At 40.2% G+C, this 25,563-nt stretch overlaps 1 long non-coding RNA gene across 2 annotated transcripts in view; it reads left to right on the top strand.

Annotated features, from left to right (window-relative positions):
- LOC125485596 overlaps positions 1-25,292 on the top strand; it is a 65,000-nt gene extending 39,708 nt beyond the window's left edge. The window contains exons 2-3 of one of the 2 annotated variants that reach the window (XR_007264308.1): positions 20,619-20,645; positions 21,532-25,292. This is a non-coding gene — a long non-coding RNA (uncharacterized LOC125485596). The remainder of the gene's footprint in view (positions 1-20,618; positions 20,646-21,531) is intronic. The other variant, XR_007264309.1, reaches the window with a different exon arrangement.
- Positions 25,293-25,563: the final 271 nt, after the last annotated feature.

Here is a 25,563-nt window from a genome sequence, read left to right as displayed (position 1 = left end):
CTGCAGCCCAATGGTATCAATGTGGATTTCACAAGTTTCAAAATCTCCCCTCCCCCCACCGCATCCCAAAACCAGTCCAGCTCGTCCCTGCCTCCCTAACCTGTTCTTCCTCCCACCTATCCCCTCCTCCCACCTCAAGCCGCACCTCCATCTCCTACCGACCAACCTCATCCCGCCCCCTTGACCTGTCCGTCCTCCCTGGACTGACCTATCCCCTTCCTAACTCCCTACCTACACTCACCTTTCCTGGCCCCATCCCCGCCTCTTCGACCTGTTTGTTTCTTCTCCACCTATCCTCTCCTCCATCCCTCTTCTATCCGCCTCCCACTCTCTCCCTATTTATTTCAAAACCCCCTTCCCCTCCGCCTTTTCTGATGAAGGGTCTAGGCCCGAAACGTCAGCCTCTCTGCTCCTATGATGCTGCTTGGCCTGCTGTGTTCATCCAGCCTTGCACCTTGTTGTCTCGGATTCTCCAGCATCTGCAGTTCCTACTATCTATGATGAGTGTAGGCTGTTTTTACTCATGTAATTCCAATAATTGAGAACCAAAGCAAAAACCTTTGTCAACTTCTTTTCCTTTATGAAATGTCATGTTGAAGTTGTATAGGACATTGGTGAGGCCTGTTCTGGAGTAGTTCAGTTTTGGTCACCCTGTTTATAAGAAGGATATTATTAAGCTAGAGAGGGTTCAGCAGAGACTTACCGGGATGTTGCTGGGTATAGAAGGTTTGAGTTATTAAGAAAGGGTGGACAGGCTGGGACACTTTTTCACTGGAGTGTAGGCAGTGGAGAGATGACCTTTTTTATACAGGTTTATAAAATCATGAGGGGTATAGATGGGGTTAATGGTAGGTGGTTTTTCCCGATGATGGGGGATTTCAAGACTAGGGGGCATATTTCTAAAGTGAGAGGAGAGCGATTTTAAAAAAGACTGGGGCAAATTTTTTTACATAGAGGGTGGTTCGTGTGTGGAATGAACTTCCTGAGGAAGTGGTGGATGCGGGCATAGTTACAACGTTTAAAGGATGCTTATGAGTACATGAATAGGAAAAGTTTGGAAGAATATGGACCAAGGGCAGGCTGGTGGGATTAGCTTAGTGTGGAATTATGTTCTACATGGACAGGTTGGACCGTGTTATATGACTGTAAGACATTTGTGGCTCTAAACTGAAGCACCATTGCAATTGTGTGCTGATTCTTGGAAAAAGTTGTTGTTTTTAATGGTTACTCCAATGTGACGTGGTTCAACAGAAGATGCCAACTTTTGAAGGCCATTATCTCTTCGACCAGTCCGTGAATCAGGGCAATCACTAAATGTCTTTAGTGAGTTTATATGCATATTAAATAATGCTCCATTTCTCCTGCCAATTACTCTAGTTTCAGGGCTAGTGGCTTCTAGAGCGCATAACAGCTTTCTACACAACTCTTTTTCAGAATCGAGAGCTCTTACAGGTAGTTATTCCGTAATGCGATAGTTGTGTTCTTGCGTGACCTTGCACTATAGAAAACGGCATGATCGGGAAATCCAGTATACCTGTACAGCAGAAAGTTCACGTTATCCAAGCAGCGTCTACTATTCATCAATCACATTATAGCCAATTCGTATTAACGAAACATGCTTTATAGCCTGTTATTGTTTGGTGCCGTGTCAGTGCTCCAAATCTAATATTCGTATGTTCTATCAATAGATGAAACCATAATGCATTAAATTGGGAACATTTGTCTTGTGGTTTTATTAACTGAATTTAAGTAAATCACAGGATTTCTAAGGGAAGATGATATCTGTTGTCTGAGACCACTTCTTAGACCAGTGTCCTGGTTGTCCTCAAACTCTAGTTAATCAATATCTTGAATCTGTTAAAGACAATGGGTACTTCTAATTGGACGCGAGGAATAAGTTCTGTTACTGTTGTGTATTGTCAGAAGCAAAGTAACAAATGAGTTGCCAATTGTTAGAAATGGTCATTATACTAAATGCATTTTTGGGAGACACTTGTGCTAGCCGTCGTGCTGTCCTCCAATTCTTGTTTTGCACAGCCTGTTTCTTGAGATATGACCAAAAGAAACTCCAATAGGATCATCTATTATATAGTCCTTCATTAAAGACTTATTACGTGCTGTTACAAATAGGTATGATTCGGTCATCTTATTGATTTTTGCTGAACGATTCATGTATTATAAAACAAACAACTGCGGATGCTAGAGATCTGAAACAAAAACAGAAATTGCTGGTGAAGCTCAGCAAGTCTGGCAACATGTGTAGGAAGAAAGCAGAATTAACATTTTTGAGTCTGGTGACACTTCATCAGAAATCAATTGACGTGTTGAGTTTGTCTTTATTAAATTGCTATTCATGCTAGATTCTTTGTAATCCATAAGTAAATCTTTAGTTTTAGACTGAATAACTTTCTGCATATGGAAAACTGCCTTTGTGGCATGAACACAAGCTAGAATGAAATCCAAATTATCAGTTCCTATCACATCCTCTTTTAAATTTGGCATTAAACATTGTGATTATACATTTGCCAATTTGTGCAATAGGAGTTAACCAAAGCATACAGTCTGCTTATCTGTTTATCAAATCTTTCATTCTTCTTATCCCTAAGCTGTGCCTGTCTGTGTACCTGACATTATGCAAACCACGGTCACGAATGTTACAAAAGATGTGGATATTTTGCTATGCACTGAATGTTCCTGTAGACATTAACAAAATAAACAGCTTGTTTTGTTACCTATTTGTCCAGTTTTAGTTGCCTTATTCTCCATGAAAGATGAATGGTGTCAAACTTTGTATTTACGCTTGTGTGGCATTCAAATTTTGACATAAATCTCGAACAAGAAGTAATATTGTCTAATAGACAATGAATGCTATCTGTAAACCTGAGGACTTTCACTTATTCCTAATATATAAGTCTAAACACCAGATTTGAATTGCACCATTCTATAGAATGACTTGTTCCACATTTTGCCTAGTCGATGCAATACAAAGTTCTGTCTCCATGTCTGTATTTTCACTCCAGAGACGAATGTAATTATTGTTATTACTATTGTCAATACCTTGTACCTTGAATCAATGAGCAAGAGATGTGCCTGGAATAACAGAAGACAAGTGATGTGCAGAAAGCTAGCAGACTCTGGATAGTGTCTCTGCTTTCACTTCACTTTTTTTGGGTTTCTGATTTAATAATTCACAAGTCGGAGACTGAAAACCTCCTTGGAATGTATATTCTTGGAAGTGGTCACTCCAGATGCAGTATGAATTATAGGAATGGAATTGGTTGACCATCCTTCCATTCAAGGAGGAAGAAGAGATGGGACGAAGAAGGAATCCCCTGAAATTATTGAATTGACGAACTGATATCAAGCATTGATAACCTGCAACAAAGAATAATTTGGAAGAGTAGCTTTGAGCAAACTCCTGTCACACGTGGTTTTCAAAGACGGGTACTGTGCAATGCAAAATACAGAAGTCAGATGCTTTTTACTACCATGCAAATGCTCTGTTGCTGTGAGATACCAAGCACAAACAGTTGTAGAGAGGACAAGGGAACAGCCAAAGCTGTGTAGTTAATGTTAGAATCCATTGTAGAGAAAGTAGAACTGTGGTTCTGCAAAGTAGTTTTCAAAGGTTCCAAGATAGATTTCAGGATGGCAGATTCAGGAGTACTTTTGGTGGTCTAGAAGTAAATATATAAGTACATAAAGGTACAAGAGGGAAGTATTTGAGGATGGGAAAGGTTCACATTCCTGGAACATTGGGATCAATTCTGACCTGTATAGAATGCATTGGGTGTAAGAAAGGAAAAGCACAAAAACAAAGTAATATAGAACTGAATAGATGAGGAAAGGTGTTGCCAAAAGTATAACACCGATCGTGTACCTGCTTGTTTGACAGTTAGTGTTGGTGGATAATGCAGCTGACACCATTTAGCCCCCAGCTCTGGTTCTGACCTTAACCAGCTTATACGTTTTTCGGGCAAGGTTCCAAATGTTAATTTGGAGTGAATATGTTGCAGGCCTCATTATATCTTCCCACCTTGTCTTGTGAAGAATGTGGAGATCAATTATTTTGAACTGATTTTTGACTTTTTGATTTATTATTGTCATGTACTGAGATGCAGTGAAATATGTTATTTGCATGCTATCCAGACAAATCACACCTTACACAAGTATATCCGGTTAGCAGAACTGAATGCAGAAAATAGTGTCACAGCTACAGGGAAGATGCAGAGAAAGGTCAAATTTAATATGAGAGGTCTGTTCAAAAGTCTGACTACTGAGAGTGGCTTCCTCTAAATTGATAAATTAGAAGTAGGATTTTCATATTTTTAAGTGACTGTATTGTGTCTGTATCAACTGAACTAACAGGGATTCATACATTCAATGGGGTGAAGGACCATTTTTCTGTACTGTAGACTTTATAAACTATGACTTCATGCAGGAAAATTTCTCAAACCGTATCATGGCAGAAGGATATGTAATCATTCCTCCGTACCCGCAAGGATTCCATCCTGAGAAACCCCACTAATGATGAAATTTGAGAGTTATAAATAGATTCAATATCACGGATACAGAGGATTTACTGTATGAATCCAGTAATTTTTTTAACACTGGAGCCATGAACAACTTTTTCTTAAAGGCATCTGGATGAGTTGTAGTGATTTTGGTTTCTACATTCTAAACCTTTTTTAAAGAATGTTCTCATTGATCATGCAGGAAATAAAATATTATCTATTATTATTATTATTAGTTTTTGTCCATCTGGACTACTTGGATAGGTGGGTGGCGCCTAACATGCATTGAAGCAAGTACAGGACTGAAGCACATGAAGCACTTTTAACTGACGGTGATTAGTGGTAGGTAGCAGGTAGGTGGTTTGTAACTGTCTGAGCATCTCAAGATATGCTGCTCTACCGTGCTAAGCAAAATAGATCTGAAGGTGAGGGAAGACCAACAATATGGTTACCATTGCTGCAGGTACAAGATAGGATTGATGGGAAGGATAGTAATGAAAGACTTTGGGAATAGCATGGAATGGATGGAAGGAATGTGATGGGAGATCAGCAAGACCAGAATAATATTCAGGCTAGGGCTGATAAGTCATCAGCAACATTGCCTGGCATTTGTGTGGCACCAGTGACCATCTCCAATAAGACAACCTGACTCGCACCTTGACATTCGATGTCATTACCATTACTGAATCCCCACTGTCAAGGACCCGGGAGGTTACCTTTGACCAGTAGCTATGCCGGACTAGCCATCAAAATACGGTGGCTCCAAGAGCAAGTCGTAGGCTAAGAATCTTGCAGCGAATAACTCTCTCTTCTCCTGACTACCAGAGCCTGTTTACCAAAACACATGGACTGCAGCAGTTCAAGAAACCAGCTCACCACCACCTCTTCAAGACAACCAGGAAGGACAATACATGCTGACTCAGCCAGTGACACCCACATCCTATGAGTAAATGTAAAAAGAGAGAGTAGGACTTGTACACTTAATGGTAAGCTCCTGGGGAGTGTTGCTGAACAAAGAGACCTTGGAGTGCAGGTTCATAATTCCCTGAAAGTGGAGTCCCCAGGTGAACAGGGTAGTGAAGAAAGCGTTTAGTATGCTTATCTTTATCATTCATTGCATTGAGTATAGGAGTTGGGAGGACATGTTACAGCTGTACAGGACATTGGTTCGGCCACTTTTGGAGTATTGCGTGCAATTCTGGTCACTTTCACACGTTGGAGGGTTTCAGCTATAGGGAGATACTGAATAGGCTGGGACTATTTTCCCTGGAGTGTCAGAGACTGAGGGATGACCTTTATAGAGGTTTATAAAATCATGAGGGGCATGGATACGGTGAATAGACAAGGTCTTTCCCCTGGGGTGGGGGAGTCCAAAACTAGAGGGCCTAGGTTTAGGGTGAGAGGGAAACGGTTTAAAAGGGACCTGAGGGGCAACTTTTTATGCAGAGGATGGTGTGTGTATGGAATGAGCTGCCAGAAGCATTGCTGGAGGCTGGTACAATTTGTTGCAAAGTTGGGTAGAGTATTTATAGATTGGAAGGCAGGAAGTTAGAATTTGGTGTTTGTAAAATGCTGTGGGAATTAGCAGTGCGTGGTCCCTTTTGAAAGATGTACTTTCTCTATGCTTAGAGATTTAAACAAAATGTCTGTGGGGAGCAGCTTGTGGGTTTGTAGGTGCACAGAGAACCCTAGAATTGAAACATTTGTATCAAAAAGCTGTGCAGTTAGCAGGCTAGGCAGTGGTTTTGTTTTGTTATCAAGACGACAATTTTTTACTTTAGCCAATCAATTTGAATCAGGCACTTAAAGACCAAAACCGATTAAATTTAAAGTGGATGGTTTTGACAACATCCGACCAATCCTTTTGTAAGAAATTGAGACGTTATCAAGGGTATAAAAGAAGCAGGCAGTTTGAAAAGTAGGAGAATTAACTGCCATCTGCCAGATATGGAGGTGCCAGTGTTGGACTGTGGTGGACAAAGTCAAAAATCAAACCTGTTGGACTAAGACCTGGTGTCGTATGATTTTTGACTTTGAACATCTGGCAGACCTAACTGCTCTCAGCTCTTGAGAAAATTGCTAGCTGTCACCGTCTTTCCCTGAGTTTTAGAGAAAGCACCATCAAAATCAAAAGTACCTATGGCCCAACTAGTTAATAATTATTAACAGAAGAATTCGACGGAGAAGGCAAAGAGCATTCCAGAAGGCATTTAACCTGGCTGTAACTTCGAGAGAATAAAGTCTTTCTTTCTTTTTTTGTCTTATATGTGAGACTTGTATTTATTGGAACAGCATACCAATAGAATCTTGTTTTATTTGGGAATAGTCAGTAGTTAGAAGGGATTTATTGGTTTGTCAATACTTTAGCTAATTTGCTCAATATTAGAGTTAGATAAATCAATTTTAATTTCTTAATTGTAAAGAGTGTCAAGGACTTGTTCTATTTAATGACTAGAAGTTGCTGAGAAGTAGGCAACGCTACTCTTCACACTCCCTTTTTAATAGACTATAGGGCGCGGTGCTCCTCTCTGGGTGTTTCGGTTTCGTTATTGCGGGGGTTGTGATCAATTTCCATTTTATAATAGATTGGGGGCTTGGTTCTGGGATTTGCAGAGGTTGGGACAGGTCGAGTCTGGGATTAGAACAGATTTGAACGTTTTTTTTTATTCATTAACGGGATGAGGGCATCACTGGCTAGGCAGCGTTTGTTGCCCATCCCTAATTGCCCAGAGGGCAGTTGAGAGTCATCTACATTGCTGTGGATCTGGAGTCACATGTAGGCCAGACCAGGTAAGAATGGCAGTTTCCTTCTCTGAAGGACATTCGTGAACCAGATGCGTTTTTTTTCCAACAATCGACAATGAATTCATGGTCATCATTGGACTCTTAATTCCAGATATTTATTGAATTCAAATTCCACCATCTGCCATGGCAGGATTCAAACCAGAGTCCCCAGAACATTATCTGGGTCTCTGGATTAACAGTCCAGTGATAATACCACTAGGCCAATGCCTCAAAAGGTCCAAGCAGACTTAAACAGATTTGGGGATTAGTGTCCTAGATCTTTAAACAAAATGTAAGTGAGAAGTGGAAAATCTGTATGATTTTGGTTGCTTGTTGGCTACATCAAAAACAGGGAAATGGTTCTTAACATTACTAAAGAGATTTTGGGGGTCAAAGTTGCCTCCCAAATTTGCCAAGAAAGTTTAGAAAGACCGAAGAAGGAGACACTTTGGGAATTAGCAGATAGACTAGAATTGGGCTTAGCTAGGGATAAGAAGAAAGCTGAAATTGTAATGGAATTAGCCAAGCATTTTAGGTATATCGGAGAAACAGTTAAGTGCAGTGGAGTTACAAAAAAAATTGCAAATTAGACAACTGCAGTTAGAAGATAAGTGAAGGAAAGAAGAACCAGGGCAAAAGAAAAAGAAAGAATGTTTGAGTTGGAAAAGATGAAGCAGCTTGAACATGAAAAAGAGAGTGAGTTTGAACTTCGAAAGTTGGTAATTAGACAGGAAAGTCAGTTTAAAAGGATGGAGGTGAAGGTAGAAGGTAGGCTTAGTGAGGAGGACAGTGACGATGAACAAACTCATCGTAGCCAAAGGCTTGGCAGGGATATATACAAATATGTCAAGACATTACCAAAATTTGATTTTAAAATGATGTAGAAACCTTTTTCATTTCCTTTTGAGATATTGGCTAAAACAGATGAACTGGCCTGAGACTGTGTGGGTAATGTTAATTGTGACCAAGTTGCTAGACAGAGCTAGTGAGATGTTTGCAGTGCTATTGGAGGATGTGTCAAGAGAATATGAAGAAGGAAAACAGGCTATTTTGAGTGCGTACAAATTGGTACTAGAAGCTTATAGACAACAGTTCAGAAACATAAAGAAAGAACCAGGTCAGTTGAGGTCCAGTTAGCTGATGCTCTGTTTGATGAGATGGTAAAAGAAAAACCTAAAGTGGGTAAAGGATTAGGCAGAAGTACTTAGTTCTGAAAGATTTAATGGAGTTAGAACAAAAAGCGAAGGAGATAAAGGATTTACAGCATAAAACCTACTTGGAAAAGGAATCAGAATGTATTCAGAATGTTATTTTCTTAAGGCGGAATTGGAGACCTTGGCAGGTTAGTGCAAATGAGGAGAAGTGGGTGGAAATTCACTAGATTGTGTTGCTGGTAGCATACAAAAAGGAAGTATTGCGGGGAGTACACAAATTGCCTGTAGGAGGTCATCTAGGAGTGAGGAAGACTCTGGCTAAGATACAGAAGCACTTCTATTGGCTTGGATTACATTAAAGATGTGGTTAAATTTTTCCATACCTGTCATACATGTCAGATAGTAGGAAACTCATAGGCAGTAATAAAACCAGTGCCTTTGATGCCAATTCTTGCATTTGAAGAACCTCCACTTGGGTTATGATTGATTTGTGTAGGTTCCCTCCCTAAAACCAAAAGCTGGGAATCCATATTTGCTAACCACAATGGATGTGTCTACCAGGTTTCCAGAGGCAATTCCATTACAGAATGTCAAGGTAAAAAAGTTTGTGGAGGAGTTGCTTGCTTTCTTTACCCATTATGGACAACCCAGGGAGATTCAGTCAGACCAAGGGTCCAAATTTACTGCCAAATTATTTAAGGAGGTCACGGATAATTTAGGCATCAAGCACTTTAAATCAAGGCTGGAGGACTGTGTGGAGAAAGTAGGACAAGCCGCTTACATCACAAAGTTGACTTAGTTTGCGGTTACTGGCGAACTCCTTTTATCGGAAAGAGCAAAAAGTTTACGCTTTTGTAACCCCAAATGGGCTATATCAATTTAAAATCATGCTCTTGGGAATGAAAAACACACTGGCCATTTTTCAAAGACTTACGAACAGAGTTGTAACAGGATTGACCAGTTGTGCTGCCTAAATAAATGACTTGGGGATCTTTAGCCATTCATGGAAGCATCACGTGGAGCATTTGCCGGAGCTCTTTGAGAGACTACAGAAGGCAAAGTTTATGATTTTTAGGATTGAACAGATTCTGCAAGAAATTTGTACCAAATTTTAGTGTGGTGGCACCTTTGACTGACTTGTTTTAAAAAAAGCATGAAATTTTGGTGGACAGAACAATGCCTGGAGGCATTTGAGAATTTAAAAGCAATGTTAACCATCGCACCAGTTTTAGCCACATCAATTTTCTTAACCTTTGAAAGTCGCCATTGCACAAACTATGTTGGAGCTGTGTTGTTACAGAAGGATGATTGTAGAATTGAAAGGCTAATCACTTATTTTTTCAAAAACTCAATATCCACCAGATTATACATATATGTAATGCAGAATAAGTGGTAGATGTGTAACTCTACAATAATGAGATATAGATCTAGTAATATAATGGAGTTATGGTTTTAAAAGAAAAAAATGAAGCCATCTTAGCGTAATGATGGTTCATTGTTTTTCTTAAGGGGGGAGGTGTTGCAAAGTTGGGTAGAGTGTTTATGGATTGGAAGGCAGGAAGTTAGAATTTGGTGTTGGTAAAATACTGGGGGGAGTAACAGTATGTGGTCCCTTTAAAAGATGATGTACTTTCTCTATGCATAGAGGTTTAAGCTGCTGCCCACAGACATTTTGTTTATGGGTTTGCAGGTGCACGGTGAGCCCTCAAATTGAAACATTTATCAAAAAGCTGTACAGTTAGCATGCTAGGCAGTGGGGTTTTTTGTTATCAAGACGACAATTTTTGATTTTAGCCAATCAATTTGAATCAGGCACTTGGACCAAAAACCAATTAAATTTAAATCTGATGGTTTTGACAACATAGGACAATCCTGTTGCAAGAAATCGAGATGTCATCAAGAGTATAAAAGGAGAGGGCAGTTCAAAAATCACAAGAATGAACTGCCGTCTGCCAGAGTTAACAGCTCTCAGCTTTCGAAAGAATTGCTAGGTCTCACAGTTCTCTAAGTTTTAGAGAAAGCACCATCTAAACCAAAGGTACCTATGGCACAACTAGTTGATATTCCTGATGGAAGAATTCCACAGATAAGTCATTCCTGACAAAACATTCGATGGAGAAGGCATTGAGGGTTCCGGGAGACGCATTCTCTGGCTGTAATTACGAGAGACTAATGTCTGTGTTTGTTTTTATTTTATACTTTATACAAGTAGGACTTGTATTTATTGGAACAGCTTACCATAAGAATCTTGTTTTATTTAGGAATAGTTAGTAGTTAGAAGGGGTTTATTTGGTTTGTTAATACATTAGCTAATTTGTTCAATGTTAGATAAATAAACTGTTATTCGCTAATTGTAAAGCAAGTGCCAGGGACTTGTTTTATTTAACCACCAGAAGTTGCTGAGAAGCAGGTTACACCACTCTTCACACTCCTTTTTTAATAGACTATAGGGCGAGATGCTCCTCTCTGGGTGTTTTGGTTTTAGTTATCAGGGGGTTGCGAGTCAGCCTCCACTTGATAACATTTCACCCATTCAGATGCCTTTTAAATGTTGTATGTGAATTAGAAGGAATTAGACCAAATGCCAGCAAATGGAACTAGATTAATTTAGGATATCTGGTTGGAATGGATGGGTTGGACCGAAGGGTCTGTTCTCCACGCTGTATATCTCTGACCCAGTGGTATGTGATGAAGATAGGATATGAGTGAAATGATGGCATTAAGTATGGCTCACAAGCAGGGACAAATATGTGATGCAGCTTTATCGTTGACAACCCATTTGTGTTAGAATTGAAGATTAGGATCTTTTTTTTTGAAAGAAACTTGAGTAAATTTAAAAGTGTTTAACTCTGTAGATTAAGTTAGAACACTGTATACTGTCCAGAGTTTCTACGCTGTCAGACGCCTAGGGGATGCTACCAATACAAACAGACACAATGAAAGTGTATTCCTACTATTTGTGTGAAACTTGAATCCTAATAAGGTTTTGATATTGTAGTTAGGAGGGTGTTTAATAACTCCTGAAATTTATAATTCAAAGATTTCCAGAAGTAAATTTTTTAGTCCTATAATAACATTGTGATCAGATGATGTAAACTTGTCTTTTGAACTGTGGAGAAAACAGTTCCCAATTGGGCATTCATATGACTTTAAACATTTTTACAGACCTGACAAAATTTATATTTATATTTCTTGGCCTGTTTTTGGATAACTTTTTTAGCTTTTTCCCAACTGATTTAATACTCTGTGATTACAAAACTTAAAAATAAGTCTTTTTACGCGAGCTTCTTTCTTTATGGAGGCATTGGGACAATCCATACCCATCAACCTACTCTGAAAACTCTGCTCACATTTTGCCAGTCATGCCAAATTCAACCACAGCAGCTGAGACAATCACCAGCATTTTAAATGTAACAACTGACAACATTCTTTTAAGAGTCAATTCTACTTATCTCTCAAGGCAATTGTTGTCTAAATGGAGAGAAGCTTCAGAATGCTTTGGTGTTGAGGGATTTTGGGTGTCCTTATGCATGAATCATAGAAAACTAGTACACAGGTATAGCAGGTAATAAGGAAGGTACATGGAATTTTCGCATTTACTACCAGGGGAATAGAGTATAAAAGTAGTGCAGTGCTGCTGCAACTGTACAAACCGCCTAGAGTATTGCATATGATTTTGGGTCCTCCTATTTGAGGCGGGATGTAGTTGCACTGGAGGCAGTTCAGAGCAGATTCACTAGATTGATTCCAGTAATTAGGGGTTTGTCTTCTGAAGAGAGACTAGGCAATTTAGGCTTGCACACTCTGGAGTTTAAAAGAATTAGTAACTGATATAGGTAAGAACATGAGCCGCAGAGGTTGTTGTACACATTGGTACCAATGACATGGGTAGAAAAAGATGAGGTCCCTTCAGAGTGAATGTCTGGAGTTAGGCAGGAGGTTAAAAAGCAGGACCTCAAAGGTAGAAATCTCTGGCTTACTCCAGGTGGCACGTGCTAGTGAGAGTGGGAATAGGAGGATAGGGCAGATGAATGCATAGCTGAGGAGCTGGTGCATGGGATAGGGATTCAGATTTTTGCATCATTTGAATCTCTTCTGGGGCACTGGTGACCTATTCAAGAGGGATGGATTGCAGCTGAACTGACGGAAAGATATGCTAGAGCTACTCGGGAGGTTTTAAACTAGGCAGATGGGATCCTAAACAATAGTGAGTCAAAAGAGAAGGTTGAGGCTAGTGCAGAAGTTAGACAGCAAGTTAAATAGACCAGACAGACAAGAGCATGGCAGGGAATGAGGGAAGACGGGTGAATTAAACTGCATTTATTTCAATGCAAGAGGCCAGGCAGGTAAAGCCGATTGAACTCTGCATCAATGGCAACATGGGAGTGGGATATCATAGCTATATTACAGAAATGTGACTGAGGGAAGGACCGGACTGACAGTTCAATGTTCTGGGATACAGATAGAAAAGAAGGCAAGAGAGGGGGAGTGGTGTTCTAGAAGAGGAAAAACATCACGGCACTACATAGAGAGGCTATTCCTGGGGTATTGTCCATTGAAGCTTTATGGATGGAACTGAGATATTTTAAAAAAAGGGTTAGCAGATAACAAGAACTGCAAATGCTAGAGTCAGAGTCAATAGTGTGTGGAGCTGGAGAAACACAGATCGGGCAGCATCAGAGAAGCAGGAAAGTCTGTTTCTGGTTTATACCCCACATCAGGGTTTAAAGAGTGTAAACACGAAACGTCGACTTTCCTGCTTCTCTGCTGCCTGACCTGCTGTGTTCCTCCCAGCTCCGCACTGTATTGAATTAAAAAAAGGGGTGATCACTTTAATGGGATTGTACTATAGGCTGTCCAGTAGTCCGTAAGAAATTGAGGAGCATATATGTAGGGAGATCGTGGGTAGCTGTAAGAATACTTGGGGATTTTAACTTCCTGGTTCTGCCGTGGTGTTAAGGGCTTCAGTGGAGAGCAATTTAAGTGCGTTCAGGAAATCTTTCTCCATCAATATGTAGATGGGACTAATGGAGAAATGGCAAAACTTGACCTCCTCTTGAGAAATAAAAAAGGACAAGTAACTGAGGCGTTAGTGGGGGAGCAATTTGGGATCAGTGACCTTTTTAATTCTATTAGTTTTAAAAATTAATGGAAAAGGATAGGCCTGATCTGTAAGTTAAAGTTCTAAATTGGGACAAGGGCAATTGTGACCGTATTAGACAGGAACTTTAAAAGTTGATTGGAGGAGGCTGCTCAAAGGTAAAGGGACGTTTTGGCAAGTGGGATGCTTTCGCTCGAAGATTGGAAGTTGGCTAATATTGTGCCATTATTTAAAGGCTGCAAGGGAAAGCCAAGGAACTACAGACTTGTGAGCCTAACGTCAGCGGTGGGTATGTTGTTGGAGGGGATTCTGAGAGACAGGGTCTGCATGCATTTGAAAAGGCAAGGACTGATTTAGGGATAGTCAGCATGGCTTTGTGTGTGGGAAACCGTGTCTCACAAGTTTGCCTTCATCTATCTTCTCAGTCACCTCTTCCATAAGCTCAAATCAAAGCAGTAGACATTCTATGTGGACTTTAGCAAGGCCTTCAACAAAGTTCCACATGGAAGACTAGTTAGTAAAGTTAAATCACGTGGGATCCAGGGAGAGCTAGCCAGTTGGGTACAAAATTGGCGTAATGGTAGAAGAGAGCATAGTGATAGAGGGTTGTTGTTGAGACTGGAGGTCTGTGACCAGTGGTTTGTGGCAAAGATCAATGCTGGGTCCGCAGTTGTTGATCATTTAAGTGAATCATTTGGATGAGAATATAGGCAGCATATTTAGTAAGTTTGTGGATGACGGCAAAATTGGTGGTGTAGTGGATAGTGAAGAAGGTTATCTAAGGGTACAATGGAATCTTGATCAACTGGGCCACTGAGCCGAGGAGGAGTTTCATGCAGATAAATGCAAGATCTTGCATTTTGGTAAGACAAACCAGGGCAGAACTTAGACATGGTAGGGCCCTGGGGACTGTTGTTGAACAGAGAGACCTAGGGATGTAGGTACACTTGAAAGTGGTGTCCCCAGTAGACAGTGGTGAAGAAGGCATTTTGTCTTTCTTGTGTTCATCAGTCATGGCAATAAGTACAGGAGTTGGGATGTCAAGACATTTAAGCCTCATTTGGAGTACTGGTCTGGTTGCCCTACTATAGGAAGGATGCTATTAACCTGGAAAGGTTACAAAAAGCATTAACAAGATGTTGCTGAAACTGGAAGGTTTGAGTTAGAAGGATAGGCTGGGACTCTTTTCCCTGAATTGTAGGAGGCTGATGGGTGACCTTTTATAGAGGTGTATAAAATCATGAGGGGCAAAGATAAGGTGAATAGCCAAGGTCTTTTCCCCAGGGTAGGGGAAAGGTGAGAGGGGAAAGATTTAAAAGGGACCTGAGGGGCAACTTTTTCACGCGGAGGGTTATGCATATATGGAACGAGCTGCCACAGGAAGTGGTAGAAATGGGTATAATTACAATATTTAAAAGTCATTTGGACAGGTTCATGGATACAAAAGGTTTAGAGGAATACGGGCCAAATGCAGACAAAAGATGCTAGTCCAGTTTAGGAAACCTGATCGGTATGGATGATTTGGGCTGAAGGGCCAGTTTCTGTGCTGAATGACTCTATGTTGAAGGGGATTTACATAGCAGATATGGAGGGAGGATCTTTCTCTTGTGGGGCAATCTGGAACAAAAGTCCATTGTTGTAAATCTGATGCGCCATATCTGAAAACTGGTACACCTTATCCTAAAGCTGAAAAGTCCAGAAGTTATGTCAGTGGTGGGCAAATTATTGGAAAGGGCTCTGAGAGACAGGATTTATGATCACTTGGAAAGGCACAGTTTGATTTGTGATCGTCAGCATGGATTGTGAGGGGTAGATCATGCCTCACAAACCTTACTGAATTCTTTGAAGAGGTGACCAAACACGTGGATGAAGGTGGAGCAGTGGATGTGGTATACATGGATTTAAGTAAGGCGTTTGATAAGGTTCCCCATGGTAGGCTCATGCAGAAAGTAAGGAGGCATGGGAGGGGGAAATGTGGCAGATTGGATTCAGAATTGGCTGACCCTTAGACAAAGGGTGGTAATGGACAGAAAATATTCAACATGGTGTTCGGTTACGAGTGGTGTACCACCAGGATCTGTTCTGGATCCTCTTCTATTTGTGATTTTTTTGTAAATGATTTGGATGAAGAAGTGGAAGGGTGGATTAGCGAGTTCGCGGACGATACGAAGGTGGGTCATGTTGTGGACAGTGCGGACGGCTGTTTTAGGTTACAAAGGGACATTGATAGAATGTAGAGCTGAGCTGAGAAGTTGCAGATGGAGTTTAACCCTGAAAAGTGTGAGGTGATTCATTTTGGAAGGACAAACTTGAAAGCAGAATACAGGGTTAACGGAAAGATTCTTGGCAGTGTGGAAGAGCAGAGGGATCTTGGGGTTCATGTTCACAGTTCCCTGAAAGCTGCCACCCAGGTGGATAGAGTTGTTAAGAAGGCATATGGTGTGTTAGCTTTCATTAATAGAGGGATTGAGTTCAAGAACCGTGAAGTTATGCTCCAGCTATACAAAAGCCTGGTTCGGCCACATCTGGAGTATCGTGTCCAGTTCTGGTCACCTCATTACAGGAAAGATGTGGAAGCGTTGGAAAAGGTGCAGAGGAGATTTACCAGGATGTTGCCTGGAATGGAGGGAAGGTCTTACGAGGAAAGGTTGAGAGAGCTAGGGCTTTTCTCTTTAGAACGACGAAGGATGAGAGGTGACTTGATAGAGGTGTACAAAATGATCAGAGGTATAGATAGAGTAGACAGCCAGAGACTTTTTCCTAGTGTGGAGGTAGCTTTTACGAGGGGACATAGTTTTAAAGTGAGAGGAGGTAGATGTCAGAGGTAGGTTCTTTACTCAGAGTGGTAGGGGCGTGGAATGCATTGCCGGAGAGGGTAGTGGAGTCGGCCTCATTAGGGGCATTTAAGCGGCTTTTAGATAGGCATATGGATGATAGTATAAGATAGCGGTGGAGGTTAGATAGACCTTAGGTTTAGGGTAAAAGTTAGGCACAACATCGTCGGCCAAAGGGCCTGTACTGTTCTATGTTCTAAGTTAGTTCGGAAATCATGAACCTGTGGAATTTACTACCCCAGAGTGTCGTGGATGCCTAAGAATTATGTAAATTTGAGAAGGACGCATGCAGGTCTTTAATAATAGGTTGAAGGATTGTGGAGAGCGGGCAGGAAACTCGAGTTGAGGCTGAGGTGAGATCAGCCATGGTCACATTAAATCGTGGAGCAGGCTCAAGGGACTGAATTGCCTACTCCTGCTCCTAGTTCTTGTGTTTCCATGTAACAGGGAAAACTGCAAGATTGCATGTATGGGTTCTGCCTTTAACTGGAGACAATATCAGACCTCTTTATTTTTATTCTAATTCATTACTGTTTAATGCTTTCAAATGCTAACATTGTAAACAGCCAAACCAGATAAGTCTATATGAATCATATGATGATCCATGTTTTGAAATAAAGCAGTCAAAGAAATACAAGCTACCAGTATCTCAGTACTGTTTGTAACCACTCTGCACTCTTGACAGCAAACAGACTTAACTCTTGACGTGATGCATAATGCAGTTGTGTAACTGAACATCTCGATTTATATGCAGTTCTACCATGTTAAACAGCATTACCTTTTTTGATTGTTTGCTCTCTCTCTCTCTCTCTCTCTCTCTCTCTCTCTCTCTCTCTCTCTCTTATGCTACTGACTTCCTACTTGCTTGTACTACCCACTTTGCCAGTCTCCACTTTTTTTTTAAATCAACAGCTCAGTTAACGTTTGCGTGGCCCACACTCATACAATGTGTGCATTGTGTGTGCTGTTGAGATCTTGGCTTTATGCTCTTGTCGTGGCAAATGTGCATTTATGTTCACACCTATTTTGTACTCTCCCTTGTGTAAATGTGCCCTTTCTCTTGTTTCTCTTCTCAACACTTCTTCTTTTTAGTAGATGCTTCCCTCACATCTCCACTCTGCATGTTGTGTATCCCTTCTAGATTTGGGACGTTATGCACATAGCTGTACCTGTCTCTACTGATGACCCTCCCCCACCAACCCCCATTCTCGTCTCTTGCTCTTCCCCTTCTCTCTGGACCCCCTATTTTCCTTGCCCTTTTAGTGCCTAAACTGAGCTGTTCTATGCATCGAATAGGTTTAAATCTCAGACAGTTTAGGTAGACATGTACAATGCAAATTTAAACATGCATTTTTGTAAGCAATCCTTAGAAGTGAAGTTTTTTTTATTAAGATTTGGGTCATTAACCAGGTTTTGCACTGCATGTTATAAATAGGTGAAAAGAACAAACCAGGACAGACCAGTTAGTCCATGAATCCCACACAGTTCTGATACTTGGAGCATTTTGGTTAGAATACTCTTGTCTGATTTGTAAATAACCACACCCCCTGCTCTCACTCAACCTCAAAATTCTCTGTGAAGTCTTTGGAGATTTATCAGTGCCCAAGAACTGACCCTGTAGTTGTATTTAAATCTGCCTTCAATAAAAAGTGATCATCATCCAGCCTGCAACTGGTCATACTTTTTCTCCCCCAAGGGTTATATGAATCAGCAGCTTGTACTATAGGTTAACTTCTCTTCTCTACATCTAACCAAGCCCATTGCCTTTTTTTTTGTAACTTTAAAGCATGATCTCTGGTCTTTTCCATTCTCTTAAAATACTCAAAGAAGCACAATCTAGTCCTTTTAACTATTTTATATGTGTATGTTATCAAATCACTCTAAATGTGATCACCTGTAATGTGAATAGGCTTAGCTGTTTAATCTTCTAAACGGCTATTATAAAATTGAATGTATTCTTTTATAACTACTGTGAACCCATTCCGAAACCTCTGTCACTGACTGTGTATGAGAACACCAGAACTGGGTATCATATTCTCAATTTAGTCTAGCTATGACCTGGTATAACAACAAAATGGGTGTACCTTGTTTTATATTTAACATTTACTGCGAGCACAAATAGTGAATATTTCCTTTTGGTTATCACCGCTTGGCACTAGTCATGATTTTTTTTGAGAATTATAAATTGTTCTGTGTAAATTACAAGCATACAGTTGGTTCTGACCAAAGGTGTAACATTTATAATGGACAACACTTGTAAACTGGCTGACAGTCAGATCGACAGCAGTTAGACATTTTCTGGTTATGAGAATGCATTATAGGTATTTCTCACTGCCACAAAAATTAGTGAGGATTAGTTTCTTCCCACTTGCATAGCCACACATTAAGCTGTATTGCTGTTTGTCATGGAGAGCCACATAGAGAGTAGATACTGGTGAATGCCTTTCCTCTTTTTGTTCTTCAGTGCATTGATTACCTTTCAATCGACATGAAGCGCAACTGCACTTGCAAATCTTTTTATTAGTTGTGCATTCTGCTAAGATTATTCACCTTTAGCCCCTAGAAAAAATTGATTGAAGTTGAATGCACTGTTGAGCTTACTGTTGCTATGTAGTCCCTTTTTTATTCACTTTGTGGGATGTTGGTATCATTGGCTAGGCCAGGATTTGATGTCCTTGTGGAGGTGAGTTGTGACTTCCTTTTTCAATAGAGCAAGTGTGCTTGAGATCTAATAATAATGCTTGGAAGTTTTTCTTTGTAAAAATAATTTTAAGACAGCAGATACAAATTGTGTAATTTAGAAAAGCACAAAATTGATCAAGGACAGTCAGCATGGATTAATGAAGGGGAGGTGATGTTTGATCAACTGTTGCATTCTGAAGAAGATTCATTGAACCCAAAACATTAACTCTGTACAGAGAAGACGGATGCTGCCAGACTTGCTGAGTTTTTCCAGCAATTTCTGACAGGTCGGCATTTATTACTATCCCTAATTAGCCAGAGGGCAGATAAGAGGCAACCACGTTGCTGCGGGTCTGAAATCATGTAGGCCAGATCAGGTGAGGATGGCAGATTCCTTTCCCTAAAGGACATTAGTGATCCAGGTGGACTTTCTTGACAATCGATGCTGTTTGAGAGTGGTGAAGGCAAGTTCAATCCAAGCATTCCAGGGAATTGGATTATTATATGAAAGGGAAAAGTGTGCAGTGCGACACAGTGCGACAAGGAGAAAGTGGCATGAGATAAATTGCTTTATGGAGAACTGGAAAGGATACAGTTGGCCAAATGGTTGCCTCCTGTGCTGGACTAATTCTGAGATTTTATGAATATGCTTTGAAATTGCTTCAAGTTGTAATTATTTTTGATCCATGCTACTTATAAATCTGCACCAGAGGTTTACCTAGGTTTTGAAATTTGTGTCCAAATTTGTATTTTACATCTTCTGTACTCTTGGTCTGGAGGTCAGGTCTTGGGAAGGCGAAGGCCTAGTGGTATTATTGCTGGATTGTTAATCCAGATCCACAGAATGTTCTGCGGACTTGAGTTCAAATCCTACCGAGGCAGATGGTGGAATTTGAATTCAACAAATTAAAAATAAACTAAATTAGGAGTCTAATACTGACCATGAATCCATTGCCGAATGTCAGAAAAACCCATCTGGTTCACTAATTTCCCTTGGGGAAGGAAACGGCCATCCTTACCCTGGTCTGGCTACATGTGACTCCAGACCCGCAGCACTGTGGTTGACTATTAACTGCCCTCTGGGGAAATTAGGGATGGGCAATAAATGCTGTCTGGCGGGTGACGCCCTCATCCTGCGAATGAATTTTTAAAAAATCCAAATTTACTGTGTTTTTTTTTTGAAAAAGGGTCCCGACCCGATACATCAGCTTTCCTGTTCCTCTGATGCTGCCTGGCCTGCTGTGTTCCTTCAGCTCCACAATTTATCTCACATTACTATACTACTTTGCAGATATAGTGGCTTTATCAGAGTTGTTTCCCCTTAGGAAACTATTAGACAGCTATTGTCAACTGAAACTGACACTGAAAAAAAAATGAAAGGCCCTTTCCAAGAGCTCCTTGGTAATACCCTGACAATCCCTTCATACAGGAAAAGAAATTGGAATATTTGGCACACGGTGACTTCCTGGAAAACCTCTGGCTACTCTTCAGTATGAACAAATATTTAAATTGTGTTTTGAAAATTACTAATTCACTGCTTTTATTACAGGTGAGCAAAGATTGTGAAAAATTAAAGGTAAGCAAGATTATTTTCCACTGGTTTCCAATCCACTGATTGTTGTACTGGATGATTTTATTTCTTCCAGTAGCTTTCAGTTTAATTCATGTGGAAATGGATCTAAAGTGTCCTCTTAGTTTGCTAAATAACTGCTATTGCAAATGCATGTAGTAGAGTACGGTGTAATAAATTTGAATCTAAAGGAAATGCAATACGTATATCTTCAAGTGCCTCTATACTTGGGTTATTAAAGAAATAACATTCAAGTGTAATTGACTTCTTTTTCTCTCTAGCCAGATATTTGTTTACTGATTTGTGACCTGTAAATCATATCAATTAATATCATGTTAAAGTTAGGTTATTTTCTCAAGTATATACTTTTCAGTTGGGTGATTTTGAAATGTGATTGCCATAGTTTATTTGTGCCTTTAGTACTCTTATTAAGCTTTAAAATTTATTTTTTATTTTTATCTTTAAGAAAACAAACCTTTGGTTATATTAGTCTTGTGTGACATTTTAAGAATATTATTCTTCCATTTAATGTGGGTGTCACCAGCAAGGCCAACATTTATTGCTGATCCCTAGTTGCCCTTGAATTGAATGGTCTTCTAGCCCATTTTGGAGAACAGTTAGGAATCGACCACATTGAGGTGGGTCTGGAGTCACAGGTCAGACTAGGCAAGGATGGTGAATGTCCTTTCCTGAAGGATATTTTGTGATCCAGATGGTTTTTTTATGACAATTAACAATGGTTACATGGCCTCCATAATTCAAGATGTATTAATTTAATGCAGATTTAACCCGCTGTCATTTTGGGATTTGAACCCATGTCCCCATAACATTAACAACCTTTCTGAAGAAGGGTCACTGGAGTCAAAACACTAACTCTGCTTTCTCTCCACAGATGCTGCCAGACCTGCTCAGTTTTTCCCAGCATGTTCAGAATAATTTAGCTATATTCTTAAGACCTGTTTTCTTCAGTGCTATATTATATGATTAGACCAGTTGTGTTCGTGCCACTTTAAGCTCATGCGCATTGTGCCACATCACTGATGTGTCCACTTGTCAATGCAGACTTTTTTCTGCATCTCTCAAAGCACAAGCAAAACATTGTGTTGACATGCCAATCTATTGGTACCTTTTTTCTCCGAGAAATGAAATATGAATTGTTGAGTAAAAGCTTTTTCAACCGATCTCATTTTAGCAATATTCTGCTTCTAGGTGTGTTTCAAAATGTTTTTAACGTAGGGCCTTTGCAATTTGAGAGAGAGATGCCCAAGAAGGGCAGCAGGGATGCAAAGGCCTGTGAATTAGGAATGGAACAAATTTGTCTTTGGACAGTGTGAGACACCTGTCAGGACAGTCATATCAAACTGATAGTTCTTTTTTTTTTTGTTTATTGGCTATCTCACGAAGAACATTCATTCATGCGCACACCTTAAGTGGTAAGGGTCAGCGGGTGATTATGGGTGACAATGTAGCCAAGCCTAATTTTCTTTCTACCTCCTATATCTTCCAGGAGGGCTCATTGGAACACAGTTGGAGGATGGGTGGAATATAGCTGCCTTTCCATTACCTTGTCTAGAGGTGGTAAGGCCAATTGCAATATTCCATCTGCTGACCTAGCTCAGATTTGCCAAATGAAAGAAACTGTTTTGAACTTTGTGGTCTGTTTGGTTTAGATCTAGAAATCACAAGACAGCTGTGATGAGAAAATCTATTCAACCTAGTCACTGCATCTAGTAAGGATAGTACTGCACCTCCTCCACAATAACACTCAATGCTGAAGGGCCCCCCCATCCCCCAAGAATGTGTGTCCTCAGCCCCTCACTGTACTCCCTGTACACCTATAACTGTGTTGTCAAATTCTGAACGAACGCCACCCCAGTGAGATGGATATCTAACAATGACGAGTCAAAATACAGAAGGGAGAGGATTTGGTGACATGGTGCAATGAAAACAATCTGACTCAACGTCGGCAAAACTAAAGAACTGATTATCGACTTCAGAAAGAAAGGAGGAGAACACACCCCCGTCTACACCAATGGAACTGATGTTGTGAGGGTGGAGAGCATCAAGCTCCTCGGTGATAACCGATAGCCTGTCCTGGACTTCCCACGTAAATGCGGCAGTCTCTGGTCAACTACTGCTGGCCTAGCCATTAAAAATTGAATATTAAAAAATCAATATTTTTTAAAAATACCAAATTCATTTCAACTTGCAGGTTTGTGGATTGAATCATTGGATGCACTAAGCGTCAGATTTATAACTTTAAACTTTATCCCCGAAAAAATTGTAAAGCAATTTAGGTCACAACTTCCTTAAGTTCTTCTCTGTTCTCAGTCTGCTTTTTAATCAGTCTGTTTAGTTGTATTAAGACACAGCTCTGGAGCAGGTGGGACTTGAACCTAGGCCTTCTGGTTCAGAGTTCAGGACACTATTTCAGTGCCACAAGTGCCCTCAGCCCCTTCTCTCATTAGAGTGATGCCTGTGCTCTGTTCAGCACCTCCTTGTTCTAATGTGACTGAGCTGGGGAGCTCAGCAGAATGGGATATGGATATGTTCTGTAGAAGGGTCATTGGACCTGAAATAATAGAACTGTAGAAATGATACAGCAAAGAAGGGGGCCATTTGACTCATCTTGTCCATGATGACGCAAAGATATCTAAATGTCCTTTTCTAATCCCACCTTCCTGCACGTGGCCCATAGCCCTGCAGCTTGCAGTGCTTAAGGTGCAGAACCAGGTACATTCTGAAAGGTGTTTCGGGTGACTGCCTCCACCACCGACTCAAGCAGTGGATTTCAGACACCCATCACCCTCTGCATTTTTAAAAAAAAAAGTTACTTTTTCTTCACGTCCCTCTAATCCTTCTGCCACCTAGCTTCAATCAATGACCCCTGATTTCTGAACTCTCTGCTAAGGGAAAACCATTTCCTCCTGTCTACTCTATCTCCACCCCTCTCAGTTTTGTATACCTTAATCATGTGACCCCTTCAGTCTTCTCTGTTCGAAAGAAAACAACCCTAATCTTCCCTCATACAGTTCTCCAGTCCTGGCAACATTCAAGTAAATTTCCTCTTCACACACTCGAGCAATTTGTCCTTCTTATTATGCGGTGACCAGAACTGCACACGTTACACCAGTTGTGGCCTCACTGATTTGTCTTATACAGTTTCAACATTCTGTCACCTCCTATATACTTCTGTCACTGAAGGAGAGCATTTTGTATGCTTTCTTTTAAAACCTTATCAACCTGTACTGCTACCTTTAGGGACCACTTGCCTTCCACGATCTCTCAGTTCAGCTACCCTTCTCAGTATATTCCATTTTATTGTGTATTTCCTTTTTACTGTTTGACCTCCCTAAATGCATTACCTCACACTTATCAGAGTTGAACTCCATCTGCTACTTTCCTGTTTGCTCCACCAAGCAATCGATATCGTTTTGGAGATTACAGCTGTTGTCTGCACTTTCTGCTACACGGCCCATTTTTGTGTTGTCTGCCCATTTCCCAATTGTGCCCCTAAGTTCAAGTCCAAATCATTAATGTATAAAACAAACTGCAGGGGTTGCAATACAGAGCCCTGTGGTACATCACTTGAAACAGCTTTGTATTCGCAAGGGCAACCATCAACCGTTCCCTTTTGTTTCCTGTTACTAAGCCAACTTTGGATCCAATTCAATACATTACCCTGTATCCCATGGGCTTTTACTTTTTTGATCAGTCTGCTATGTGAGACCTTGTCACATACCTGACTAAAATCCATGTATACAACATCCACTGCACTATCCTCATCGATCCTCCTCATCAATTTCTCAAAGAATTCAATCAGATTTGTAAGGCATGACCTTCTCTTAACAAAGCTATGCTGACTGTCCGTGACTAGTCCATACCTTACTAAGAAACGACTGCTTTCTCTTGACGGATGCTACCAGACCTACTGAATTTTTCTGCTATACCTATTTTGTTTCCAATTTCAGCACCTGCGCAGTTTGTTTTTGTTGGGATGTTGATTTGGCTTGCCACAGTGCACTGGAGCAGCACATATTTGATACAAATGCTTTATATATGCAAAGTAAATGTCACAACATTTTCTTAAATCATGAATAAGGAACCCTCAATGACATCTGTTAAGTTTCAGATGTTGATTCATATGTTGTAAATTCTGGCTGAACTGAAATGGCTACTTAGTGAAATTAAACCAAGGCTAATGTAAAACTGGTTGTAAACATATAAACAAATATTCCAGATACTTGCTTTTAAACAAAATTGTGATTTATCCTGTATACTTTGCTGAGTAGCTCATACATTCCAGAAACATGAGATGAGTCACTTTTATCCTTGCCAATAATAAATCATGAACTACTTAACATGCAGCTTGGAGAGAGCAAATGAATTAACTCTACTCTTCCCCTTAGCACTCTAGACAAGAGAAAATCTGATATTTATGCGGATATGCCATACCATACATGTTTGCATTCCTGTGCTTCTAATCGAAATCTGCAACTTTGGAATTTTACAAACGCTCTGTGCAGGCAAAACAGTTGGAAGGAGGAGCTTAAAAGTAAATGCTTTTATAAATTTTTCATCTTGCAAAACAATAATTTGAAGCAGTATTAAAAAACCAAGAGCTTGCTATTTTCAAAAGCAATTGTCAGTGAATCAAATCCCTGTTAAAGTATCTGCTTAACCTGTATTAAGATTAATTTGATGCTGTTTGCTCTGCAAATTTCAAATAGATTCAATATGAAATATATTTTGTTATTAATTGCTGCCATTAATTAAAGGATAAAGTTTCTGTGTTTAACTGTTATATATTGTGCTATAAAATGTAGTTGAAAGTGTTTCCTTTATGAAAGATAACTATAAAAGTAGTAGTTAACAAATCAAACTGACATCCGAATAGTTAAAAAACAAAAGTAATAGTTTGGAA

This window comes from Rhincodon typus, chromosome 20 (genome assembly GCF_021869965.1).
Source record: "Rhincodon typus isolate 14 chromosome 20, sRhiTyp1.1, whole genome shotgun sequence".
Lineage (NCBI taxonomy): Eukaryota > Metazoa > Chordata > Chondrichthyes > Orectolobiformes > Rhincodontidae > Rhincodon > Rhincodon typus.
The sequence above is the reverse complement of the archived record's forward strand: the minus strand, read 5'-3'. Positions and strand labels throughout refer to the sequence as shown.